Source organism: Leucoraja erinacea, chromosome 32 (assembly GCF_028641065.1).
Source record: "Leucoraja erinacea ecotype New England chromosome 32, Leri_hhj_1, whole genome shotgun sequence".
Lineage (NCBI taxonomy): Eukaryota > Metazoa > Chordata > Chondrichthyes > Rajiformes > Rajidae > Leucoraja > Leucoraja erinaceus.
In genome coordinates, this window is record NC_073408.1 from 9,333,913 (window position 1) to 9,347,730 (window position 13,818).

At 42.2% G+C, this 13,818-nt stretch overlaps 1 long non-coding RNA gene across 1 annotated transcript in view; it reads left to right on the forward strand.

The window, feature by feature from the left end:
- The first annotated feature begins 2,328 nt into the window (after positions 1-2,328).
- Positions 2,329-13,818, forward strand: part of LOC129712342 (uncharacterized) — a 32,102-nt gene continuing 20,612 nt past the window's right edge. Inside the window, exons 1-4 of the long non-coding RNA XR_008726041.1 lie at positions 2,329-5,158; positions 8,167-8,337; positions 10,684-10,786; positions 13,579-13,634. This is a non-coding gene — a long non-coding RNA (uncharacterized LOC129712342). The remainder of the gene's footprint in view (positions 5,159-8,166; positions 8,338-10,683; positions 10,787-13,578; positions 13,635-13,818) is intronic.

Genomic DNA, 13,818 nt, shown 5'->3' on the forward strand with positions numbered 1-13,818 from the left:
CAAGGGTAGGCAGAGGTGTAGGGGCAGATGAATGGAGGCATGAGTAGGAAGCATGGGGAGGGGTAGGCAGAGACGGGGGCAAGGGTAGGCAGAAGGGGGAGGGCAGAGGCAAGGAGTGGAAAAGGGTAGGGGTGGGAGATGAGGTCAAATGGAAGAGTTGATAGATGAGATGGCTGTGAAGAAGGAAGGGAGTGTGAAGGAGGAGTGAAATTGTTGGCTTTCCAGGGGATGAGGAGAGGTCCAAGGAGAAGAGATTTGGGATGGGGGAAAAAGGTTGAAGAAGAAACCCACAGTGACAGAAATCTAACCAGGTGGAAGACAGTGAGGAGAGAGGAAGACTGGAAGGAGAGGGCAGATAGTGTGGGATGAATGTTGAGTGTTCTTCCTTTTTTGATCTCTCCCCTCTTCTGCCTCGAAGCATAAAGTACACACATGCACTGTTGCAGATATTCACAAAAAACAGATCGAGAAGTTTTCATATATTTTCAAGCACTTAACGTCTTGTGGCAGCAGCACATGAGAATGGTTTTTAATGTTTAAGAACAAAGAGTACCTCAATCTACCATCAATTAATCTATTTTCTTTCTCTTTCTCTCTCTTTTTTCCCCCAGTACCTCAGTGCATAAGGCAACATCTGTGAAGGGAATACAGAGATGGCGTTTTCAACCATCTTCAGTCACCTGGTCATTCCCTCCACAAATACTAGTAATAACAGGTTATCAATTTTGTGGTTACTATTGCTGATCCTAACATTTTACTGCTTATTTAATTCATCAGCTCAATTGAGAACAGAAGTACTAAGTACAGGAGCATCCGCATGGCCCCTCAAGTCTTCTATTCCATTCAGTAAAATCATAGCTGATCTTGGCCTGACCTTAGGCCACCTATAACCCTTGATTCTCCTTTGACTCCCTTTCTATTACAACCTTGAATATGTTCAGTGACTGCCTTTGTAATTCTGAGGTAGAAAATTGAAGCATTCACAAGCCTCTCAGAGAGAAAATTCCTTCTCTTCTGAGACTTAAATGGTCATTCATGTTTTTTGAAAACCTCATTAATTTCACATACCCAGCATCTAGTTTTCTCAATCCATTGTTCCAAAGCAATCCTACGGAGACACAAAGAACTGCAGATGCTGGTTTACAAAAAAAAAGACACAAATTGCTGTAGCAACTCAACAGGTCAGGTAGCATCTTGGGAGAACATGGATAGATTTCAGGTTGGGAGACTTCAGTCTGAAGAAGGGTCTAACCCGAAACGTCACCTCTCTATGTTATCAGGAGAGGTTGCCTGTCCCGCAGAGTTACTGCAGCATTTTGTATCTTTCTCTGCCTAATTCTACATTGCTCCATAAAGTTAGCCTTTTTTTTTACCGTGTCAAGCCATCTCAAAATATTTTAACTTAAGATGATCACTCATTCTTCTAAGGTTCAATGGAAAATGACCTAACATGTTCAACCTTTCTTCAAGGTATATAATGAATCATTCTAATTGACCTAGTGGATGCAAAAATATTATTCTTTAAGTAAGGTGTACAAAGTTGTAGAGATAGAGGAACTGATATGTTGGCAGACCATGGAACAATGTCTCAGGGTTATTGTGGTCAGTGAGTTTACTTCTTTCAGTGTTAACTGGGATTTCATTTTGCTGGGGAACTGGGATTTTTCATTTATTGGGCAGCATTTTTTTAGGTACTTTGAGGAAAGCTTCTTGAAAAAATGTGTGCATAGTGAACCCGGGAAGGAGCAATGCTAGGCTTAGTGCTGGGAACCTAGCTGAGGCAGGAGATTGAAGTTTCAGTGAGGAGCATTTTGCTGACGATGATCCCAATTCCGTTTCCACACTGTATTTCTAAAGTCTAAAGAGATATGTGAAGCAATTTTCATACACATAGAGTGGTTAGTGCCTGGTGGAGGCAGATGTGATAGTGGCATTTAAGAGGCTTTTAAATGGATATGCAGGGAATGGAGAGATATGGATCATGTGCAGGCAGACGTGATCGGTTGAACTTGGCATCATGTTCGGAACAGACATTGTGGGCCGAAGGGCACGTTCCGGTGCTGTATTGTCCTACGTAGGATTACGATATCAGGGAGGGGGTGTTAATGTTTTAGTGCATGTTGATATCAAGAAGGAGGTAAATTGGTTCTCTTGAAGGACATCCAGGTGCATATGTCCTCATTGCCCAATAGGATCTATTCCATGCTATTGAGTGAGGCAAGAGAGGAAATTGCTGCAGACTTTAAACAAAGATCTTTGTATCCTCTGTAGTGAGATCCCAGAGGATTGCAAAGTAGCCGGTGCTGTTCTTTTATCTAAGAAGAGGGACAATCCAGGAAATTGTAGGCGAGTACACCATACATCACTGGTGAGGAAATTATTGGAGAAGATTCTTAGCGGTAGGATTTACTCACATTTGGAAAAGCATTGACTTATTTGGGAGGGTCAGCATGGTTTTATGTGGTGGAGGTCATGATGGTTTTTGAGGTTAGGTCAGTGGATATTGTGGGGTGGGAGATTGCAACCTTCACGTGGTCCACCCTGTTTCGACTGATGCAATCAACCCGACGTGCACAAACAAGATCAAATAGACCAAGTTGACCTACAACATTAGGCTGTGCACGCCATATACAAGAAGAAGATGAAATGGATATTGTCTGTATTGTCAGTGAAGCATTTGACAAAGATCTCTTATTCTAGACTGAGGCACAAGATGAAAACACATGGGGCCTTCTGCATAAAGCTTTAGTACAGATTCATTTGGAGCATTGCCTGCAGTTCCTGGTCACCACATTACATGAAGGATGTGGAGGTTTTGGAGAGTGGAGCAGAAGAGTCACACTTGGATGTTGCCTACATTAGAGAGTAATAACTATAAGGAGAGATTGGTCAAATTTGAACTGTTTTATTTTGGAGTGTCAGAGGCTGAAGAGGCAATCTGGCAGAAAGATGTAAAATTATGAGGAATAGTTAGGGTAAGTAGTCAGAGATGTTTCCTGGAGTGATAGTGAAAAAAAAGGGGCATAGGTTTAAGGTGAGAGAAGAGGCTAAGTTTAAAGGTGATTTAGGAGGCATTTTTTTTACATGGACAGTGGCAGTCGCCTGGAAAGAGCTGCTAGAGAAGGTGGTAGATCCAGATGCAATAGCAATGTTTAAGATGCATATAGGCAGACACATGAACAGGTAGATAATGGAGGGAGTACAGGCACAGAATGGAGGGATAGGGAACACATGCAGGTAGGTGGGGTGAACTTAATTTAGCATGATGGTAACACAAACCTGAGGCCAGAGGCCTGTTCCTGTGATGTACTATTCTATGTACTCCAGGTAAGATCTTCCCAATGCCCTGGCAGCAAGACTTCTATACTTTAATCCTTTTTTTGTCTCCCTAACATCTTGGCCTACCTGCATATTAATTTTGTGTTTCCTATATAAGGACATTCAGATCTTTCTCTGGAACACCATATTGTAGTATCTCTGTTTTAATAATATTTTAAGGAATAAACAGAGCACTGTACTCAGTGGGTAAGAAGGCATCTGTGGAGGGAATGGACAATCAATGTTTCAGACCGGGACTGTTCTTCAGGCAATATTTCAAACAATATTTTGCTTTTCTATTCTTCCTTCAGCTAAAGCCTCTCAGCTGATCGAGACACGAGTTTGAACTCGTGTCTTTAAACAACAGTAACAAACCAATGCACTTCCACACCCTCCATCGATATCTGTGAAACCTAGTTGTGTTTTTTCCCCTGATGGATACAGTTTAAATGCAGCCTACTGAACTTGCCAATCACATGCTTCATTTAAGAGGACATTGCAGTGCAGAGCTGATAAAATTAAGTTCATTGTGCCAAAAATGTTTAATTTACATAATCAAACTGAAAGCACATTCAGATAAAATGGATTAACCTACAAACAATGACCTTAATAAGGGATTTGACCCAGGAGAGTTCATCATTATTTGATTGCAAGTTTAAACAAAATCTGATGTACGCATAAAGTGAAAGACTCAACAGATTGTGCAAAATATATACTCTGTCTTTGGTACCATGCGGAATCTATGGGATATTGTCGTAGAGATACATGCCCAAAAGTTTATTACAGAAGAAAAACATTTCCTCTGGTCTCTTAACAGAGCATTCATTTAATTGTTGTTGATTCAAACATTAAGGTAAGGCTGGTTCAGTAGAATTATTTACAGTGAAGCTGGATAAATATATTTGGGGTATTGAGGACTGTGGAGATCTGTCATCTGTCAGAAAGAAGGAGTTGAGGCCTGGGGTAGATCAGCCATGGTCAGATTGAATAAGGGGAAAAGTTAGAAGGGCTGACAACAGTAACTGCAAGAATGGTTTCGACCCGAAACGTTGCCTATTTCCTACGCTCCATAGATGCTGCCTCACCTGCTGAGTTTCTCCAGCATTTTTGTCTACCAACAGTAACTGCAAGGCGACTTATTGAATATATGATTTTGAGACACAAAATTAGGTGCTCGGTCTTCCATTGTGTGAGAAACACTTTGGGTAGTAGCAGTGTACTCGGGTTCCTTGGCAAATAATTAGAGTAATGATCCAGGAACATAAATCTGTGATTTAAAATAACTACTATTGGTAATGGTAACAATGAAATGATTGAATCATAGTAATAAAAAAAATGTCCCTGGCATTCACGTCGGGACCCTTTTTCAGACATAAAACTAAGGCCAAGTCCTTCAAGCAGGGAAATCGGCCATCCTTATTCAGCCCTTACATTATGTATTGACCCATGGCCCTGCAAGCCACCCAGTTCATCGGAAATGTAGAGATAGGCAATAAATGCTGTTATTGACAGTGACAAACTCATCCAAGAAATGAATTAATAGCTGGACAAATGTTTGTGTTCAGTTGGAATGTCTGCACTTTGTAGGTTTCTAAAACTACTTACGTGTAATGTGATATTCACCCATGCAGAAGTGACCGCTCCTGATCAGAGGACTAAGGCGAGCCAGGATTTGCGTGGGAGCAAATGAGGAGCAATGGATAAAGCGTTAAGTTTACATGGTGCATGGTCTTTGTTCAACATGTGAGGAAGTGGAATGGTGGCGCCACCTATGGGAGATCTGGCTGTAAGAGAAACTACAGTCTTTACTCCTACCAGATGCAGATGATCATAATCAGAGGTAACATATGTAGTTCGACGGGAACTGTGACTTTTGAACTGACCTAGCAGTAGGACTCAGCTACATATTTTGTGGTGAATGTAACATCCAATGTAAAACCCAGACTTCATAGCTGTCTGTAGGCTCTCCACTATTAGAGCTCTCATTGTTAGGTACGGTAGAGTATGACAGGAATGTCATTGGACAAGAAAAGAATCATCTATCCCATCAGGGGAATTTTAATTGTTAGAATTGGTATTAAAATAATTAGACAGATTGTAAGACCATTTTGCAGAAAGCTGTGTTTAAAAGTAGGTTATATCTTTATACCAAAAAAGTTAAACTCTTTTCAAGGGGTCAAGGAAAGAGCGTTCACGTCGCGGCTCTGTTTCCACCAATCTTTCCACCACTACACACAAGAAGCACAAGAAGCGCAAGACGCCATTGTCTGCAGATGCCGAGAAGTGGGTTCAGCTCTGGCTGAACAATTCCTAATCTTGTGATGTGGACTCGATAAGTAAATGAGATATGGGAGATTCTGCCTTCAAGTCGAGGAATTTGCATCACACAGCCATGTTCAGTATATCCTTCATTACCTTCCCAGTTAAGTCAAAATAAGAGAATTTTGAGAATGGATTGCAGTGGGATCATAGGGCAATTGACCAAATGGTGACATATTATGTGATACAGGGATTTTTTTTAAATGAAAGACATAAATGGTATTTTCCATGAGATTATGAGAATGCCTTTCAAAACTGTAGAACTAATTTTCACTATAGTTATGCCACTTAAAATTAAAACCAACCCCATGTGTCTTTCTGCAAATTTATTGAAGTATGTCAAACTATATTCATTCTTTAAAGCAGGGGTGTCAAACTACCGACCCGCGGGCCAAATCCGGCCCGCGAAGGGGTCCAATTGGGCCCGCGGGATGATTTAGGGGGAAAAAAGCGTATATTCACGACCATTTATTATGTATCTGTACGACAGCCGTTCTCTCTCTTGCTGCTCTCTCTCTCTCGTCGCTCACTCTCCTTTGCCGCGCTCTCTCGCCGTGCTCTCTCCCACCGCTGTCTGTGCTGCCTGCTGTGCCAGCAGCTTGTTGTGTGTACTTAGAAAACAATAGTCGGTACTTAACTACCCGCTGTGCATAAGCACCTACCACCCTGCACTGAAGACCACTAGGGCCCACTTACATCGTCAGACACAGTATAAACACACAGAGTACTCGGGTAAGTAACACCTGTAGCAAGGCTGAGACTGCTTGCTGCTGTGCTTCCAAGAAAAGAAAAGTTGACATCGAAGGTCGGATATTCAACGAAGATTGGAAAGATCTGTTTTTCTTCTGTGAGGTCAATGGCAAACCTATGTGTCTGATATGCTGTAACAAGTGGCTGTGGCAAAAGGGTACAATATCAAACAACACCAAGAGACGTCACATGGAGAGAAATATGACAAGTACGCAGGACGACTCGGAACGCAAAAGGTAAACGAGTTTGAAGCAGCTCTGAAAAATCAGCAATCAGTGTTCACCAAAGGTCGAGAGACTCATGATGGAGCTGTCAAGGCCAGCTATATTATTGCCAACTAAATAGCTGCTGCGTCAAAGCCATACTCAGAGGGGGAATTTATCAAAGCATGCATGCTGATGGCGGCTGAGCTGGTGTGCCCTGAGAAGAGACAGGCTTTTGGTAATATCAGCTTGTTAAGAAATACTGTGGCAGAGAGAATCGGGGACCTTGCAGGAGATTTGAACAGTCAACTAAAAGACAAAGTGAAGTCATTTATTTCCCTCTCTATTGCAATTGATGAGAGCACCAACGTGACTAATGTAGCTCAATTGGGAATATTTATTTGTGGTGTTGATGCATCTTTGACCATCACCAAGGAGTTTATGGAGAAGGTGCCCATGACAAACATCACAATGGCGAACAACGTTTTCGTTATTTTGCTCGCCGTTTGCCGGCAACGCAGCATCAGATGTGCCAGAGGAACTTCAAATGGAACTAATTGAAGTTTGTGTAACTCGGCTTCGAAATATAAATTTAAGACTGTGGGTCTGGACTCGTTCTATCAATGCTTGGGACCGATGTACGCCAAGATGACAGACTTTACCTCAAAGATCCTTTTTGCATGTTTGGGACACCATATCTCTGTGATTCTCCATAATGAACATTAACAAATGCAAACTGTGCTCGCAGCTGACACACAGACAATAAATGACATTATGAAAATCACAACGGTCCAGAAACTAGTCCCTGATGTTGACAGGCTGGTTAAAGCCAAGAGATGTCGGGTGTCTGGAAGCAGCATGTGAAAAATGAGTAACGCTGTTCGATGCACTGCGACATGTAAGCAAAATGCATTATGAAATATTGAGTGTCATAGTATTGTGATCACTTCAATAAAAATTAGAGGCTAACTGTGTTCATTGTCTGAGTTTGATTGCTGGAAGCAGGCTAATAAAAATTAGGTGCAGTTGTGCAGCCTACATTTACAATTTGTCTACATTTGTGTCTGCTAATGTTCGATTTCAAATGATCTATTAATGGAAAGGGTGTGGCTCCCGAAATAATCAGCCAAAAATAGCATTGTTTTTTCTCTCTCTCATCACAACTTTCTTGTAGCCTAAGTTAATACCAATCATAAAAGTAATGCTTGCTAGGCAATCTTCTTCACAAGACCCAAAATTTGTAAAGTGAAACACTTTGTAGCTATAGCAGATACTGAGACACATGAGAGCAGGTTGAAAAACGAAGGCAACGGAAGCTGTGGGAGCACGCACGTGCACAACTGATCCGGCCCGCATGAAGTCGCATTTTGCCCATTCTGGCCCGTGTCCTAAAATTAGTTTGACACCCCTGCTGTAAAGCCAGCGTTAATGTGCTCATCTCAATATAATAGATATACAAAATATACAAAATATGATTGATTAAATTTGAAATCGATGTGTTAGCATGTGTGATGTGAATAGATTCACTTACCAGCTTTTTATATGGCAATTTTTCGACTTTGTATCCATCATGCAGATGTAGGTAGTCTGAAGATCCTTGATCTTGATGGGAAGGAAGCCCACTGAAGAATATCAATCTTTTGCAAATTTCCAAATGGAGAGATTCTGCACCACTAACCGCAGAGTAGGTGGCCTGTCAGCTCTCTCCAATGTGGATCACAGGACATTTCAAGGAGCCTCAAAAGAGGTGAGAAAATTGAAGGGCAAGCAAGTTAAAATGTCTCACGTTGGTACCACCTGTTTCTGTGTCTATTTTAATCAGGAAAATATATTTTGCTGCTTCTGACAATATTTTAAAAACATTTGGACCGGTACATGGATAGGATCAAATAGCTCGGAAACAGGCTCTTTGTCCCAACACACAAAGTTGTCCCAACAGTCCTATTTATAGACAATAGACAATAAGTGCCAGAGTAGGCCATTCAGCCCTTCGAGCTAGCACTGCATTCACTGTGATCATGACTGATCACCCACAATCAGTACCCGTTCCTGTTTTCTCCCCATATCCCTTGACTCCGCTATCTTTCAGAGCTCTATCGAACTCTCTCTTGAAAGCATCCGGAGAATCGGCCTCCACTGCCTGAGGCAGAAAATTTCACAGATTCATAACTCTCTGGTTGAAAAAGTTTTTCCTCATCTCCGTTCTAAATGGCCTTTCCCTTATTCTTAAACTGCACTCCCCCAACATCGGGAACATATTTTCTGCCTCTAACGTGTCCAATCCCTTAATAATATTGTATGTTTCAATAAAATCCCCTCTCATCCTTCTAAGTTCCAGTGTATACAAGCCCAGTTGCTCCATTCTTTGAACATATGACAGTCCAGCTAATCCGGGAATTAACCTTGTGAACCTACGCTGCACTTCCTCAATAGCAAGAATGTCCTTCCTCAAATGTGGAGACCAAAACTGCACAAAATACTCCAGGTGTAGTCTCACCAGGGCCCTATACAACTGCAGAAGGACCTCTTTGCTCCTACACTCAACTCCTCTTGTTATGAAGGCCAACATGCCTTTAGCTTTCTTCACTGCCTGCTGTACCTGCATGCTTACTTTCAGTGACTGATGTACAAGGACACCCAGATCTCGTTGTACTTCCCCTTTTCCTAACTTGACACCATTCAGATAACAATCTGCGATCCTGTTCTTGCCACCAAAGTGGATAACCTCACATTTATTCACATTAAACTGCATCTGCCATGCATCTGCCCACTCACCCAACCTGTCCACGTCACCCTGCATCCTCAAAGCATCCTCCTTCACAGTTCAAGCTGCCACCCAGCTTTGTGTCCTCTGCAAATTTGCTAATGTTACTTTTAATCCCTTCATCTAAATCATTAATGTATATTGTAAATAGCTGCAGTCTCAGCACTGAGCCTTGAGGTACCCTACTAGTCACTGCCCGCCATTCTGAAAGGGACCTGTTAATCCCTACTCTCTGTTTCCCGTCTGCCAACCAATTTTCTATCCATGTCAGTACCCTACCCCCAATACCATATGTTCTAATTTTGCTGACTAATCTCCTATGTGGGAACTTATCAAAGGCTTTCTGAAAGTACAGGTACACTACATCCACTGGCTCTCCCTTGTCCATTTTCATAATTACATCCTGAATGAACCAGTGAGTCATGCAGAGAAGGAGGTGGGGAGAGGAAGATGTGACGTGGTGGGATCCCGTTGTAGCTGGTGAATATAATGAAGGATGATGTGCTAGATCCAAAATACTAGAGTCTCCCTTCTATTCTCAGTCCTGATGCACTATTAACAGTCAATTGCATTGATGGAGTTGTGTCACCTCTGCACCGGATGAGGCAAAGCAGGCAGATGACCTACCCTGTGCAACATTTTTATTCAAGATCTTTTTCGAAGAAACATTATTCTAGTGGCATCATGGTATGCAGTAGATAGTTTCCTTTTAATAATTTCAGAATTATTCCATTGAATTTAAATTTCTTAGATGGTGGGATTTGAACTCGTGCCTCCAAAGCAATTGTCTTGAAGCCCGATTGTTTCTTAAGTAACATAGCCATGCCCTGAAAGTAGCTTGAGGCAGTGCTCATCTCAGTACAAATATTTGCATCCACTCTCTCAACAAATAGCTGTGTTTAAATGCACAAATAACTTTGCTCTCCCATCCAGCAAAGTATGACAAGAATTATTATTTGCTTCTGGGCAACCCTTTGTTAAGCATCTTTCATTACATTGGATTTTATTACATTGGATCATCCAGCTTTGTTGCTTAAAATAGGAAGTAAGACCATGGAGAAGCAAGGCCTAGTTCACATGGACCCCGCCTGGATTTTGAATGCTCCGTGCAATGAGTAATGTGTGACCTTTATTTAGGAGGCACCTCCTTCAAAGGTATTTCACGAAGAACATTCTTAATTATAGTAAATGTTAAATACAGTAATGCACCTGGCATTTATTGGCTGATTGACTATATTTTGAATGTACAAAACGTTTCAGTGCTTTAAATCATGTAAAGATTTACCCGTGCTTTATCTAATCTTCTTTGATTTCTTGACTTTGTTGAAGGTTGGATCCTGCTCAATAGCCATATGTCGTGAAAAATACTGCAAATGCTGGAAATCTGAAATAAAAATCTGGAGACACAGTGCCAGGCAGTGTACGAGGAGAGGTAATGGTTAACATTTTAAACTTTCAGATGCAGGGAAATGTATGGAAGATGAATAAAAGAAAAAGAACGATCTATATGGTGGGAGAGATTAATTGTTGTTAAAGTGTAATAATGGGGCAGGCCACTAGAGGGTAGACAAAATTGCTGGAGAAACTCAGCGGGTGCAGCAGCATCTATGGAGTGAAGGAAATAGGCAATGTTTCGGGACAAAACCCTTCTTCAGACTATTGCCTATTTCCTTCGCTCCATAGATGCTGCTGCACCCGCTGAGTTTCTCCAGCATTTTTGTGTACCTTCGATTTTCCAGCATCTGCCGTTCCTTCTTAGGCCACAAGAGGGTGCAGGCATGATTTAATGGTACATTCTTCTCACATGTACTTTGGACAGCAACATTATTTTTTGCATTGAGTTCAGTAAAAATCTTACTATACATAGGCACAAACATACTGAAGTTCAAGAGTTTCTGGCAGAATCTTGTATTCTTCAAGTTTCAAAGTTGTTAAAAATGTAGAATCTTAACTTGGCCTTAAAGGCCTGTTGTCCAAGCGGCGGCACTAGTCGGAGATGTACGGATCGGCCTGGCCAGGTGATGCTGTCGATGTCCTCCACTGCTGCTCCACTGCTTTGTGCCGCTGCGGGCCTGGCCTCTCGGACCCCAGGCTGCTGCAGACCCTCCAGTGGCCCAATTCACCAAATCATTGGTCTGGACACATTGACCCATAGACGTGCCCAACCCTCACCACACACGACTTTGGGCTGTCTTCTGCAGTCGACCCATAGCGCCTACGAGGGTGTGGGAGGTGAACCCCAAGCTCGCTCACTGATAGTTGTTCGTGCAGTGGCGACACAGAGCTGCTGCCTTGCAGCGCCAGAGACCCGGGTTCAATCCTGACAACTGTGGCTGTCTATACGGAGTTTCTACATTCTCTCTGTGATTACGTGGATTTCCTCCGGGTGCTCCGCTTCCTCCCACACTCCAAAGACGTAGGTTAATTGGCTTTGGTAACAATAGTAAATTGTCCCTAGTGTGTCGAAGTGTCAGGGCGATTGAAGCTCCCGCAGCTGCCGATCGATTGCTCCCAAGTCGGGGCAGTCGAAGCTCCCGTGGCTTGGAGCTCTCGAAGTCGGTCTCTAACCAGGGATCGCCAGCTCACAATGTTGAAGTCCACAGGCCCCTGCGGTTGGATTTCCCAAGGTCCCAACAGGCCGTCAGCTCCACGATGTTAAGCCGCAGTGCAGGCGGAGATACGATATGGAAAAAGTTGCGTCTCCATCGAGGAAAGAGATTAAAAAAAGATCCCCCCCCAACACTCCCCATATAATACAAAACTAAAGATAAACTAAAGCATATATTTTGCAACAAACTAAAAACCCAAAGAAGGAAAGGACGAGACGGACCGTTGGCGAGGCAATTGTGTGCTACCTCACATTAGAGCCTTATTGATTGTGGGTAGCTGCCCGGAACATGAGAGGCCCCATAGAAATGAAGCCAGAAATAACAGTTTAAAGCTTAACTGCGACTGTGTTATTATCAATAAAATAATTAAATGCAAAGTTGTCAGGTATCAGGGGTATAGATAATTGATTTTTTTTCAATTCCCAATGTGACGACTTTAATTATCTCTTGTCACTTCAGTATTCCATTCCCATTGCTAAGAAAGCAATAAGTTCATAATTGGGTTAAACTTGTTGCTTGCATTCTTATCTGTGATGTAGAACAATCAACCCGCTGTGTATGTCTCAAGTTACAGATGTTTTCATGATGTTGAAATGTTATCAAATAAAAAGTTATATATATTTGGTTCATTTTTCATCGTGGTAGAATTTAAAAAATCTCACAGAACAGAGGATATAATCATACTCCCCTTGATCAATATCACCAATAAGCAAATGATTTGCTCATCATCACACAGTGGTTTCTGGGAGCCTGCCTCTCATAATTCCAATGTTATAAAAGTGCTTAAAGAGATATATATCAATGACTTGGGCATAAATATAGATGGGTTGGTCAGTAGGCTTGTATTTGGCACCGCAACTGTTGGCGTCACGGACTGTGAAGAGCGCTATTAAAGTATGTGGTATGTAGATCAGCAAGAGAAATGGGCAGAAAAATGGCAGATGGAGTTTAATCCAAATAAGTGTGAGGGGTTTCACCTGGGGAGGATGAATGTAAAGTGAAAATATACAGTTAATGCAGGACTCATCACTACAAAATGGTAAAGAAGGCATAGAACAGTACAGCTCAGGAACAGGCTCTTCTGCCCACAATGTTTGTACTGGGCATGACACCAAGTTAAACTGATCTAATCTACCTGATCCATATCCTCTATTCCCTGCACTTCCAAGTGCCTAACTAAAAACCTCAAATGCTACAATCATATATGCCTATCTAAAAGCCTTTTAAATACTACAATTGTAGCTGTGTTCCAGCCCCCACTACTCTCTGTAAAATAAAACTTGCCCTACTTAGGCCCTACTTAAGCTTTCCTCCTCTCACCTCATAGCTATGGCCTCCAGTGGTGGACTTTTCCACCCTCGGTAAAAAATTGAGAGGGCTGATCTATATTTCCCTCTCAAACCCATTCTTCTGTCTTCTCCCCAAAACCCATGACACCCTTACTAATCAAGTATCAAATCAATCTCTGCCTTAAAAATACCCTCGGACTTAGCGTCCACAACCGTCTGTGGCAATGAATTCAACAGATTCCCCACCAACTCGTGAAAGAAATTCATCCTCATCTTTTTTCTGAAGGTACGTCCTTTTATTCTGATGTTATGCTTTCTGGTTCTAGACATGCCAGTGGAAACTTCCTCTCTACACCCACTCGATCCAGGCTTTCACTATTCAGTAAGTATCAATGAGGTCACCCTCATCCTTCTAAACTTCAGCGAGTATACTCTCACTGATGAAGGCCAATGCACCATAACCTTCTCGCCCCTCCTATCTACCTGTGATACCATTTTCAGAGAACTATGCACCTAGATCCCTCTGCTTCACAGCACTCCCCAGGGGCCTACCATTCACCTCACAC